We start from the raw sequence: 13828 nt of genomic DNA, 5'->3' as shown, positions 1-13828 counted from the left end.
ATCATTAGTGACCGTGATCCACGGATGACGAGTTTGTTTTGGAGAGGGTTGTTCGACAACATGGGTACAACTCTCAAGTTTTCATCGTCATTTCATCCACAGACAGATGGTCAGTCAGAAGAGGCTAACTCGACAGTGTTGGATCTTCTCAAGTGTTATGTGTCAGAGCACAAGCAACAATGGGAAAAATATCTTCCTTTGGTGGAGTTTGCATATAACAACACTGTACATAGCTCGACAGGCAAGGCGCCTTTTGAGATTGTAGAAGGAGGGAAGAAGGTTCCGCCCATTTTCCATACAAAGGATAAGATCTTTGAGGCTGATCAGTTTGTGGACAGCTTGGATGAAGCTTATCGGAGAGTTAAGTTGGCCCTCCAGAAAACTCAGCAGAAGCAAAAGAAAGCCGCAGACCGTCACAGACGTGATTTACAGTTTGCATTGGGTGATTGGGTTCTTTTGCGCTTTGAAAAGGCTAGACTCAAGAAGATGAAGGGTAAAGAGCGCTTATTCCCTAATTTGAGCATGCGATATTATGGGCCTTTTCAGGTTTTGGAAAAGATTGGTGAGGTAACCTATCGTTTGAAGTTACTAGATCACTGGAGGATTCACAATGCTTTTCACGTGAGTCTTCTTAGACCTTTCCGTGGGGATGTGCCTGAGGATGTATCAGATGAGGCTCAGCCGGAAGTTGAGGAACTTGATGAGGTTCTGATTCCAGAGCAGATACTGGCACATAAAGAAAGGAAGGTACGAGGTAAAGTTTCCCGTCGCTATCTTGTGAAGTTCAAGAACTATTCACCGATGGATGCGAAGTGGATGGAGGAAGGTGACTTAAGAGATTCACGTCAGGTTTTGCAGCTTTATCTCGATGCCTTTGAGTTAGAGCCGACTCTTATTGTGGCTCATTCAGGTTCAGCAGAGCATGGGTCTGGAGCATTACCTGATGCTCAAGAGGGGGGTAGCACCTCCACTCCCTTGATACAGACAGGCTCAGATGACATCTAGAGGTCGCTTGGTGTAGTTTTTTATCTCACCCGAAGGTCTTGAGGCTGACAGGATATCTGTTTATGGGACTTCTATGATATATGTGTACTAGTCACATGGAGATTTTTGTGGATATGTATGGTTCACAGTGGTATACAACTTGGACTATTACTATGCCATTGGATTGCAGTGAATGTTGATACATGTGTATGGCTCAGAGAGATTGGGACGCTGATCTTGCCATATTGTATATTTCACTTTAGATATTTTGATGCATCACCAGAATGCAATCGAGGACGCTTGCCATTTTTCAAGAGGGGGGTATGTCATGGCCCTGTGAAAATGGAACAGTACAAGTGTGGGCATGGTGGTTGCAGAGTCAGAATATTTTATGATTCACATGGGGGGTGCCCGGACAGAGTTTAAGATGTGTGGACATCCCTAGGTGTGAAGGGGGGAACTAGAAACATTAAGTTTTAATGTTTATTAAAGTTTGCTCCTAGGCCTTAGTGGCCCTAGGAACTTATTAAAGTTTGGGGCCCTAGGGATTAATTTGGGGGAGGAGTGTTTCTCTCTCCTCTCTCTCTCTCTCTTCCCTTTTTGGGGAGTCGTGTAGCAAAAGTGGAGGAGCCTTCATGCGCATGATTCACAAGCGTGGAAAAGCTGAGGAAGCTCTAGGCGGCTGCTGAAGACTGGTCTAGCTGCTGTTTTTCTGTGAACTGTGTGTAGAAGAAGCTGTACAACAGCCGTACAGTACTGTACGACTACAGGGATTACTGTGGACAGAGAAGCGCAGGTCTGTGGGGCTGGTACGGGCGCCTGCAAGTGCAAGATACAGGCTGTACAGTGCTGTACGATTGCAAGTACAGCCCTGTACTTTCTGCAGGTACACTGTACGACCAGTTCTTGGGCAAGTACAGGTGCTGGACAGTACTGTAGCAGGACGGCGCAGGTAACCAGTAGCAAAATCCAGCAGGCGGCTACCTTTGATTGTCTGCAGAAAGACCGTACCGTCAAGTACAGGCAAGTACAGTCAAGTACAATCAAGTACAGTGCTGATTTTCAGATTTGTATTTTCAAGGACAGCATAAGAGTGAACATCAGGAGGAGGATACAGGCAAGTACAAGCACACGTGTGAAGCAGGGTTGTGGATACAAGTGCCTGCAAGTACAGATTGGTGTTGTTGCTTCCTCCAGTGTTGTTTCACGAGCTGAACTTGGTAAGCTCTGTTTCTGTTCATCTATCTCTCTTTCTACTGCTTGATGTCTGTTGCAGATATGTGTTATCTGGCCCCTTGTGAGAGGAGGGGTATGGCAGATTGACAAGGGTCGAGACAGAGATTGGACAGCACATGTATGTTTGAGCTGAGAAGATGTATCATGCACTGTTTGAGCTGAGAAGATGTATCATGCACTTGAGTTATGCCAGATGTATGTCCATGGCTGGCCTGCTTAGTGATCTTGGCTGATCAGAGGGAGGCACAGTGTGTTGTTTGAAGACACAGATCTGTGTGCATAGATCCTCTGTGCTGAGAAGGATTTGTGGGCCGTCAGATTGGACTTACAGGTGTAAACTCTTGGCTGGTCTTTGTGTTGTACTCAGCCATTCATTTTATTATAATTGAATAAAGAAATACCGCAAGGGGCGCCAAGCTTTGGGGCCAACAGGTGTCGCTGTGTTTTCGGATTTGGGCACTCTAGCTCTAATCTGCTTTGTTTCACATCTAGACTACAAGTGGACGGGTGATTGCTAATCTACCGCACTCTGGTTTTCTATCAGAGGATCGATGACATATTGGACCGCTTACAGGGCTCCACTGTCTTTAGTCGGATAGACTTGAAAAGCGAGTATTAGCAGATACGCATTAGACCCGAGGATGTGCATAAGACAGCATTTCGGACCACTTTTGGGCTATATGAGTTCTTTTATGCTCTTTGGTTTGACAAATGCTCCTGCCACACTTAACAGAATGATGGACAAGATTTTTCGGCCTCAGGGAGCGTTTGTGGGCACAGTCTTTGATGATATGATTGTGCATTCACGGACAGAGGAGGAGCATAGGAAGCATTTGGCCATTGTGTTTGAAGAACTCCGGAAGCATAGGTTGGTCAATAATTGCAAGAAGAGTGAGTTCTTCTTGGAAGAGAGACAATTCTTGGGGTATATCATGTCTAAAGATGGAGTCCGTATGGATCCCTCGAAATTCTCAATTGGCCAGATTTGAGGACCGTACATGATGTACGTAGCTTTTTGGGATTGTGTTCCTATTACATGCGGTACATACAATATTTTGTTGAGATTGCTTCGCCCCTTCATGCTTTATGTCATGACCTTGTGAAAATGGAACAGCACAAGTGTGGGCATGGTGGTTGCTGAGCAAAAATATTAAATGATTCACATTTGGGGTGCCCGGACAAAGATAATGATGTGTGGACATCTCCAGGTGTGAAGGGGGACCAAAAACATTAATATTTTAATGTTTTATTCATGTGTTGACCGTTGCCCCTAGGCCTAAGTGGCCCCCAGGGAACTTTAATAAATATTAAAGTTGGGCCCTAGGATAATTTTGGGAGAGAGGCCACTCCACTTTTGGAGTTACACGCATCTCTCATCTCTCTCTCTCTCTTGCTTTTTGGGAGGCGTGCAAATTACGTGCAAGTTGCAAGCGTGGAGAAGAAGGTCGACTGCATAGAAGAGTGTTGACTGCTATTTTCCGTACAGAAGTGCTCGTACAGCTGTAGGTACAGTCCACGTGGCTGCCCGTACAGGGTACGGCTGCTGCAGGTACAGGCAGCATTGATAGAAGCTGAAGGCGGGTACAATACGTGCTACAGGTTGTGCTGCTGGTACAGGCGCAGCTAACAGGACAGCACAGACACCTTTACGGACAGGTATAGGCTGACACAGACAACGCAGACCTGTACGGATAGGTGCAGGCTGTCAAGTATTGTTCTATCCAGCAGGTACAGGTGGAATCAGCTGCAGGCATAGAGAAAGTACGGACAGGTACAGTACGTTGACCTGTACGGACAGGTACCGGCTTTCGTACTGCTCAGTCCTGAACAGACTGCACAGTCCTGAACAGACTGCACAGTCCTGAACAGACTGCACAGTCCTGAACAGACTGCACAGTCCTGAACAGACTGCAGGTGGTGCATCTTCTATTGTAGCAGTTGCAGGCAGTGCTTTACCAGAGTTTAGTTGTTCATCAGTCAAGTGGTTGCAGGGAGGCAAGTACAGACAGTTTCTTGCAAGTACAAACTGGTACGATTGGCCTCACGAGTGCAAAATCACGTGCTAATTTGGTAAGCTCTGAACTTGTCCATCATTCTTTCTTTCCATTGGCTTATGTCTGCTGCAGAGTTGTGCTATCTAGCTCCTTGTCAGAGGAGGGGTATGGCAGATTGAAAGGGTGGAAACAGAGATTGGACAGTGGATGTATGTTTGTGCTGAGTTGTGGAACCATGTTCATGGGATATGCCAGATGTGTGCTCAAGGCTGCCCTGCTGAATGGTCTTGGCTGATCAGAGGGAAACACAGAGTGTTGCTTTTGTGGGACACAGATCTGTGTGTGAATCCTCTGTGCTAAGAGGTCTTGTGGGCTGCCAGATTGGACATACAGGTGTATTCTCTTGGCTGGCTTTGTTGTACTCAGCTTTACATCTTTTTGAATTTGAATAAAGAAATACCGAAAGGGGCGCCAAGCTTTGGGGCCAACAGGTGTCGTTCTCATTGCAGTTTTGGGGCACTCTAGCTCCAATTAAATTTGTTTTTATATTTGGACTACAAGTGGAAGGGTGACTGCTAGTCTACCGCACTTTGGTTTCTACCAGAGGCCGGTTTCAAGGTTCCGTCCCCGGGACCCATCATCAACTTTCTTAAGGGGGTGAGCTCGTGGTTGACTCGAGGAAAGTCATCGCTGAAAAATTCAGCAACATGTCTGATACAAAAGATGAGTATTTTTATCACGAAGAGGAAGAGCAAGAGACCTCTCCTGAGAGAAATGAATCTAAGGATATTCTCGCAGGAGAACAGGCTGCAAATGATGAGCAATATGAGGATGTAACACAGCCAGAAGATATGCCTAATAAAGAGGAAGATGATGCTCAGTTTAAAAATCGTTTGGCCGGTGTTATGGATGTGTTTATGCAGCTCACACAAAGTGAGATCCCGTACAGAGCCTGAGAAGAAGAAGAAGAAGGTGCGTTCTAAGAACCCACCTCAGGGTCATAGTGGTGCCTTCCCACAGGATCCATCTTTTGGACAGTTTCCGAACATGCAACAGGCTTTTGGTGCTAACTCTTAGAGTTCCTTCTTTGGACAGCCATCTATTCCTCAGCAGTCTATGCATCCAGGTTATTTTGGTGGTGGCTCTGTGTTCCAATCCATGACTGTGGGTTATCCTCAGGGAGGCATGGGTATGCCAGGGACTTTTGGAGCAAATTTTCAGCCTGGTATGCAGGGGAATATGTATGGTGGTATGCAGTCCGGAATGCAAGGAAACATGTTTGGGGGCATGCAACCTGGAATGCAAGCAAATATGTATGGGGGCATGCAGTCCGGTATGCATAATGGTATGTTTGGAAACATGGTTGGAATGTATGGTATGCCAGGTGTGGGAATTGGTAATGTTGACCCTATGATGGGCATGACTGCTGGGGGTAGCAATCTTGTGAAGCCACTTCCTTACGATAATCTAACGCCTATGGGTAAGGCGAAGGATTATAAGGAAGGGGGAGCTGCTGTGAAATTTGATACATTCAGTGGAGCCAAAGATAAAGTTAAAAGCACTTACCTTTTTACAGCAGTTTGATGCTGCTTTTTCTGGTGGTAATTACACGGAGTCCTCTAAAGTGAGAAAAGCTGTCACTTTTCTCAAAGGCAATGCATTGCAGTGGTGGTCTACTCTTCTTCTGCAGGGCATAGCACCATCTACTTGGGTACAATTTAAACAGTTGTTCTCTTTCGTATGGCTCACATCTACTTTTGAGGTGGATGTAATGACTGCATGGCACAAGTTGGATGCATCAAAATGTGAAAATCTGGAAGATTATAATAAGAAGTTTTGGGAAGCTTTACTCCCAGTTACTTCTTACAGTGCAGTGCCTTTGTCTGAGCATATAGAGAAATATTGTTGTGGGCTGCCCAAGGAAGTGCGTGACTATTGCATCAAAACTCGAGTAACAAATATGTCACAGATGATTGAGAATGCTATGACAGCTAATGCGTTACCCACTGGAGTCTCAGCTGGATTTAAAGGCAGTAAGAACTCGAGCAAGAAATTTGAAAAGTCTGGGCATGCTTCGCGTGATGCCAAAGGGTCTACAGAGACGAGGTATAAGAAGTTGCCAATGCCCAAGAGAACTCCCGAGGAGAGACAAGCTTTGAGAGATGCTCGGAAATATTTTTACTGTACAGAAGAGGGACATATGTCTTTTAATTGTCCCAGGAGAAAGTCCCAAAAGGACTCTGATAATAAAGGAGAGCCCAAGTCAAAGAAACCAAAACCTTCTGCAGGGTTAGTTTCTGATCTTGTTGGGGAACAGCCAGGTGGTGAAGAGACAGAGTTGTGCAGGGCATGGGACAAAGTGAGAGATCAGAATGCCTTGATATTCTTTGACACAGGTGTTAGAGCCGACTTTATTTCACCGGATTTGGCTGGCCAATTGGGGATTCGTGAGAGGAGATGGGGCCGTTATATGGGGCTAACATGGCTTGTCCAAGGTATGCAAAACCCGTCACTCCTATCATTGGGAAGCTCAGGCTTCATTTGCAGGGTTATGTGGACAGCGAAGAGTTTTTCATCATGCCTCTTGATGGATGTGATGTTTTGTTGGGAATGCCATGGTGCCACAGAGTACATGCGGTGGTGGATACATACAATAGGAAGATCACTTTGACTCTTAGAGGGAAAGAACATGTTTTGGATGTAAAACTTAAAGGGGAATCTGTTCCTGTTGTATCAGCTTCAGTACTTTCATCAGTAATGAAAAAGTATCTTTTCGCGTACTTGATTTATGTAAAGGATGCAAAAGATGATGAGTCTAAGTCTAATTTGTCTACGTTAGATAAGGACAGGACTGATTTCTTATGTGGGTTCCAAGATTGTTTTTCCGAGTCATTGCTAGGGGAACTTCCTCCGGAGAGGCCAGAAGATCATGCCATTGATCTAATTCCTGGTAGTACTCCACCAAATAGACCGCCGTACCGTGTTAGTGCAGCCCAACAACAAGAAATTATGAATCAGGTACAAGAGCTTTTGAATAAAGGGTTGATATAGCCTAGCTCATCACCCTTTTGCTCACCTGTACTCTTAGTGCAAAAGAAGGATGGTTCTTGGCGCATGTGTATTGACTACAGGGCGCTGAACAAGAATATCATCAAGAATCGATTCCCCATTCCGAGGATCGATGACATTTTGGACAGCTTACAGGGCTCCACAGTTTTTAGTCGCATTGACTTGAAAAGTGGGTATCATTAGATATGTATTAGATCCGAGGATGTGCATAAGACAGCATTCCGAACCACGTTTGGGTTGTATGAATTCTTGGTTATGCCCTTTGGTTTGACAAATGCACCTGCTACATTTAACAGAATGATGGACAGGATTTTCCGGCCTCATAGAGCGTTTGTGGGCACATTCTTTGATGATATGATTGTGCATTCACAAACTGAGGAGGAGCATAGAAGGCATTTGGCCATTGTGTTTGCAGAACTCCGGAATCATAGGTTGGTTATTAATGGCAAGAAGAGTGAGTTCTTCTTGCAAGAGATACATTTCTTGGGGCATATTGTGTCTAAGGATGGAGTCCGTATGGATCCAGCGAAGGTGGAAGCAATTCTTAATTGGCTAGATTTGAGAACCGTGCGTGGTGTACGCAGCTTTTTGGGATTGTGTTCCTATTACAGGCGGTACATACGGTATTTTGCTAAAATTGCTTCGCCTCTTCATGCCTTAACAAAGAAGGCAACTCCGTTTAGATGGGCTGATCGGGAAATTATAGCCTTCAAAAAGCTTAAAGAAAAGCTTACTTTGGATCCAGTATTGGTTTTAGCGGACCTCCGAAAGGCTTTTGTTGTCCAGTGTGATGCATGTGGAAACATCATTGGGGCAGTTCTCATGCAGGAAGGACATGTGATAGCCTATGAGAGTAGAATATTGCAAGATGCCGAGAAGCATTTACAGGTTTATGAGAAAGAGATGTTGGCTGTAATTCATGCTCTTTCTACATGGAAACACTATTTGCTTGGGGCTGATTTCACTGTGCAGACAGATCATCAGACCTTGCGTTATTTCCTCACGCAAACTAAGCTTTCAGAGAAGCATATGCGATGGGCAAACTTTTTGTCTATGTCTCACTTTAAGATTGTGCATGTGGAAGGCAAAAAGAATGTTGTGGCAGATGCTTTGTCCCGCAAGCCACAGGTCTCAGCAGTTTCACTTGCTTATCATCATGAGCTTGATGAAATGAAAGAGCAGTGAGGACTTTGAAAGGTTGTATGATCAGATATCTTGGGGTCAGCTGCATGAGCATTATACTCTCAGAGATGGGTTTTTGTTGATGCATGGTAGACTGTGTGTTACCAGGCAATTGCGCCTCAAGGTTATGATTGAAAGTCATGCTCCCCCGTATGCAGGTCATAGAGGTATTGACGCCACGGTAAAAGCGGTGGAGACTTTCTTTTATTGGCCAACGTTGAGAAGAGATATTGATGCTTTTGTTGCAATGCATCGTATGTCAGAAGGTAAAGTTTGACCGTCAAAAGACACCAGGGTTACTACAGCCTTTACCTATTCCAGATAGACCTTGGGAGAGCATTGCCATGGATTTTATATTTGATCTGTCACGGACACAAACGGGCAATGATGGCATTTGGACTATCATATGTAGGTTCAGCAAGCAGGCTCTTTTCATTCCCGTGCATAAGACGATCAAAGTTGATCATATGGTGAAGTTGTTCATGGCGAACATCTTCAAGTATCATGGCTTGCCTACGTCTATCATTAATGGCCGTGATCCACGGATGACGAGTTTGTTCTGGAGAGGGTTGTTTGACAACATGGGTACCACTCTCAAGTTTTCATCTTCATTTCATCCACAAACAGATGGTCAATCGAAAGAGGCTAACTCTACAGTGTTAGATCTTCTTAAATGTTATGTGTCAGAGGACAAGTAACAATGGGAAAAGTATCTTCCTTTGGTGGAGTTTGCATATAACAACACTGTCCATACCTCGACGGGCAAGGCGCCTTTTGAGATTGTGGAAGGGGGGAAGAAGGTACCACCCATTTTGCACACAAAGGACAAGATCTTTGAGGCTAATCAGTATGTGGAGAGCATGGATGAAGCTTATCGGAGAGTTAAGTTGGCACCCCAGAAAACTCAGCAGAAGCAAAAGAAAGCAGTAGACCGTCACAGGCGTGCATTAGAGTTTGCATTGGGTGATTGGGTTCTTTTGCGATTTGAAAAGGCTAGACTCAAGAAGATGAAGGGTAAAGAGCGCTTATTCCCTAAGTTGATCATGCGTTATTATGGGCCTTTTCAGGTATTGGAAAAGATTGGTGAGGTAGCCTGTCGCTTGAAGCTACCAGATCACTGGAGGATTCACAATGCATTTCATGTGAGTCTACTTGGACCTTTCCGTGGGGATGTGCCTGAGGATGTATCAGATGAGGCTCAGCCGGAAGTTGAGGAACTTGATGAGGTTCTTATTCCAGAGCAGCTACCGGCACATAAGGAAAGAAAGGTACGAGGTAAAGTTTCCCGTCGCTATCTTGCGAAGTTCAAGAACTATTCACCGATGGATGCGAAGTGAATGGAAGGTGACTTAATAGATTCACCTTAGGTTTTGCAGCCTTATCTCGATGCCTTTGAGTTGGAGCCGACTCTTGTTATGGCTCATTCAGGTTCAGCAGAGCATGGGTCTGGAGCATTGCCTGATGCTCAAGAGGGAGGTAGCACCTCCACTCCCTTGATACAGACAGGCTCAGATGACATCTAGAGGTCGCTTGGTGCAGTTTTTGTCTCACCGAAGGTACTGATGGCTGACAGTACATCTGTTTATGGGACTTCTATGATATATGTGTACTAGTCACATTGGATGTTGTGGATGTGTATGGTTCACAGTGGTATACAACTTGGACTACTACAACACCATTGGTTTGCAGTGAATGTTGATACATGTGCATGGCTTAGAGAGATTGGGACGCTAATCTTGCCATATTGTATATTTCACTTTGGATATTTTGCTGTATCACCAGAATGCAATCGAGGATGCTTGCCATTTTTCAAGAGGGGGGTATGTCATGACCTTGTGAAAATGGAACAGCACAAGTGTGGGCATGGTGGTTGCTGAGCAAAAATATTAAATGATTCACATTTGGGGTGCCCAGACAAAGATAATGATGTGTGGACATCTCCAAGTGTGAAGGGGGACCAAAAACATTAATATTTTAATGTTTTATTCATGGGTTGCCCCTAGGCCTAAGTGGTCCCTAGGGAACTTTAATAAATATTAAAGTTGGGCCCTAGGATAATTTTGGGAGAGAGGCCACTCCACTTTTGGAGTTACACGCCTCTCTCATCTCTCTCTCTCTCTCTCTCTCTCTCTCTCTTGCTTTTTGGGAGGCATGCAAATTACGTGCAAGCTGCAAGCGTGAAGAAGAAGGTCGACTGCATAGAAGAGTGTTGACTGTTGTTTTCCGTACAGAAGTGCTCGTACAGCTGCAGGTACAGTCCACGTGGTTGCCCGTACAGGGTACGACTGCTGCAGGTACAGGCGGCGCTGACAGAAGCTGAAGGCGGGTACAATACGTGCTGCAGGTTGTGCTGCTGGTACTGGCGCAACTGACAGGACAACACAGACACCTGTACGGACAGGTACAGGCTGACACAGACAGCGCAGACGTGTATGGACAGGTGCAGGCTGTCAAGTACTGTTCTGTCCAGCAGGTACAGGTGGAATCAGCTGCATGCGCAGAGAAAGTACGGACAGGTACAGTATGCTGACCTGTACGGACAGGTACCGGCTTCCATACTGTTGAACAGACTGCAGGTGGTGCATCTTCTGTTGTAGCAGTTGCAGGCAGTGCTTTACCAGAGTTTAGTTGGTGCATCAGTCAAGTGGTTGCAGGGAGGCAAGTACAAACAGTTTCTTGCAAGTACAAACTGGTACGATTGGCCTCACGAGTGCGGAATCACGTGCTGATTTGGTAAGCTCTGAACTTGTCCATCATTCTTTCTTTCCATTGGCTTATGTCTGCTGCAGAGTTGTGCTATCTGGCCCCTTGTGAGAGGAGGGGTATGGCAGATTGAAAGGGTGGAAACAGAGATTGTATGCCAGATGTGTGCTCAAGGCTGCCCTGCTGAATGGTCTTGGCTGATCAGAGGGAAACACAGAGTGTTGCTTTTGTGGGACACAGATCTGTGTGTGAATCCTCTGTGCTAAGAGGTCTTGTGGGCTGCCAGATTGGACATACAGGTGTATTCTCTTGGTTGGCTTTGTTGTACTCAACTTTACATCTTTTTGAATTTGAATAAAGAAATACCGAAAGGGGCGCCAAGCTTTGGGGCCAACAGGTGTCGTTCTCATTGCAGTTTTGGGACACTCTAGCTCCAATTAAGTTTGTTTTTATATTTGGACTACAAGTGGAAGGGTGACTGCTAGTGTACCGCACTTTGGTTTCTAGCAGAGGCCTATTTCACTTTAACTAAGAAGGGAACTCCGTTTCAATGGGCTGATTGGGAAATTACAGCCTTTAAAAAGCTTAAAGAAAAGCTTACTTCAGATTCCGTATTGGTATTACCGGATCTCCGAAAGGCTTTTGTTGTCCAGTTTGATGCATGTGGGAACAGCATTGGGGCAGTTCTCATGCAGGAAGGACATGTGATAGCCTATGAGAGTCGTATATTACAGAATGCCGAGAAGCATTTACAGGTTTATGAGAAAGAGATGTTGGCTGTAATTCATGCTGTTTGTACATGGAAACACTATTTGCTTGGGGCTGATTATCAGACCTTGCGTTATTTCCTCACGTAAACTAAACTTTCTGAGAAGCATATGAGATGGGCCAACGTTTTGTCTATGTTCTACTTTCAGATTGTACATGTGGAAGGCAAAAAGAATGTTGTGGCAGATGCTTTGTCACGCAAGCCACAGGTCTCAGCAGTTTCACTTGCTTATCACCATGAGCTTGATGAGATGAAAGAGCAGTATACCCAGTGGCATGATCATTATACTCTCAGGGATGGCTTTTTGTCGATGCATGGTAGACTCTGTGTTACCAGGCAGTTACGACTCAAGGTTATGATTGAAAGTCATGCTCCACCGTATGCAAGTCATAGAGGTATTGACGCCACGGTAAAGGCAGTTGAGGCTTTCTTTTATTGGCCGACCTTGAGAAGAGATGTTGATGCTTTTGTTAGGCAATGCATCGTATGTCAGAAGGTGAGGTTTGACCGTCAAAGGACACCTGGGTTACTTCAGCCTTTACGTATTCGAGATAGACCATGGGAGAGCATTGCCATGGATTTTATATTTGATCTTCCGAGGACACAAACGGGGAATGATGGCATTTGGACTATCATATGCAGGTTCAGTAAGCAGGCTCATTTCATTCCCGTACGTAAGACGATCAAAGTTGATCATATGGTGAAGTTGTTCATGGCGAACATCTTCCAATATCATGGCATGCCTTCGTATATCATTAGTGACCGTGATCCATGGATGACAAGTTTATTTTGGAGAGGGTTGTTTATCAACATGGGTACAACTCTCAAGTTTTCATCTTCGTTTCATCCACAAACAGATGGTCAATTGGAAGAGGCTAATTCCACAGTGTTGAAGACTTAATAGGGTTAGGGTTAGGGTTTACAGAAAGAAAACAGGCGTGGAAACCAATATGGAGAGTGAACACGACTGCTGTAGATTTCACAATGATAGAAAAATGTGAAGTACAAGCCACATGATAGTGACCCCTAAAGGATAAGTGTTCACATGACCGGCCATAAATGTGCCGGGTGGACCAAAACACTTATAAACTGCATATAAGTGAAAATGAACTAAACTGGGGGAAAAAACCTCCACTAACTGAAGTAAAAAGTGCCCCAGTAACCTACTGATGATCACTAGCACTCCTCTGGGTGCATACACAGCATAAAACCCAACAAACCCCCCTGGAGTGATATGTGATCACTGTACATCATCCACCAAAAGGAAACAAATTCAAAGCATTGCGGAATGCTTCAAATTTCGGACGTGGTAATGCCTTGGTGAAGATGTCTGCCACATTCTGATCTGTAGGACAGTAGATCAGACTGATATCTCCTGCCTGAGTCTCTCCCGAACAAAATGATAGTGAATCTCAATGTGTTTCGTGCGAGCATGAAACACAGGATTCCTGGCCACAGCAATGGCACTCTGACTATCAGTATAGATAGGTGTAGGCTCCTCCACTGAAATATCCATATCAGTCATAAGACGACGCAGCCAAACACACTCAACAGTAGTAGTGTAGGCTGCTCTGTACTCTGCCTCACAAGATGAAGTGGCCACTGTGGTCTGTTTCTTGCTTAGCCAAGAAATGCATGAAGCGCCAAGGAAGAAACAATTCCCACTAGTGGAATGTCTGGTATCAAAATCACCAGCCCAATCTGAATCACTGTAAGCATGTAACTGCATGTCACTCCCCTCAGGATAAAGCAACCCAAGAGACAAGGTACCCTGCAAATAACGGAATACACGCTTCACAGCTTGCCAATGTGACAACCGTGGGCTGTGCATGAATCTGCTCAACTGAGAGACTGCATACTGAATATCTGGCCTTGTATTACACAAGTATAT

The 13828-nt window shown here is 45.0% G+C and overlaps 1 protein-coding gene across 2 annotated transcripts in view; it reads left to right on the top strand.

Annotated features, from left to right (window-relative positions):
- The window catches only part of LOC147621960 (E3 ubiquitin-protein ligase SIS3-like), a 75145-nt gene that overhangs the window by 37379 nt on the left and 23938 nt on the right, over positions 1-13828 (top strand). The window lies entirely within an intron of this gene.

This window comes from Cibotium barometz, chromosome 29 (assembly GCF_041138505.1).
Source record: "Cibotium barometz isolate CiBa-2024 chromosome 29, ASM4113850v1, whole genome shotgun sequence".
In the NCBI taxonomy this organism is placed as follows: domain Eukaryota; kingdom Viridiplantae; phylum Streptophyta; class Polypodiopsida; order Cyatheales; family Cibotiaceae; genus Cibotium; species Cibotium barometz.
This window is presented reverse-complemented; position numbering and strand designations above follow the sequence as displayed.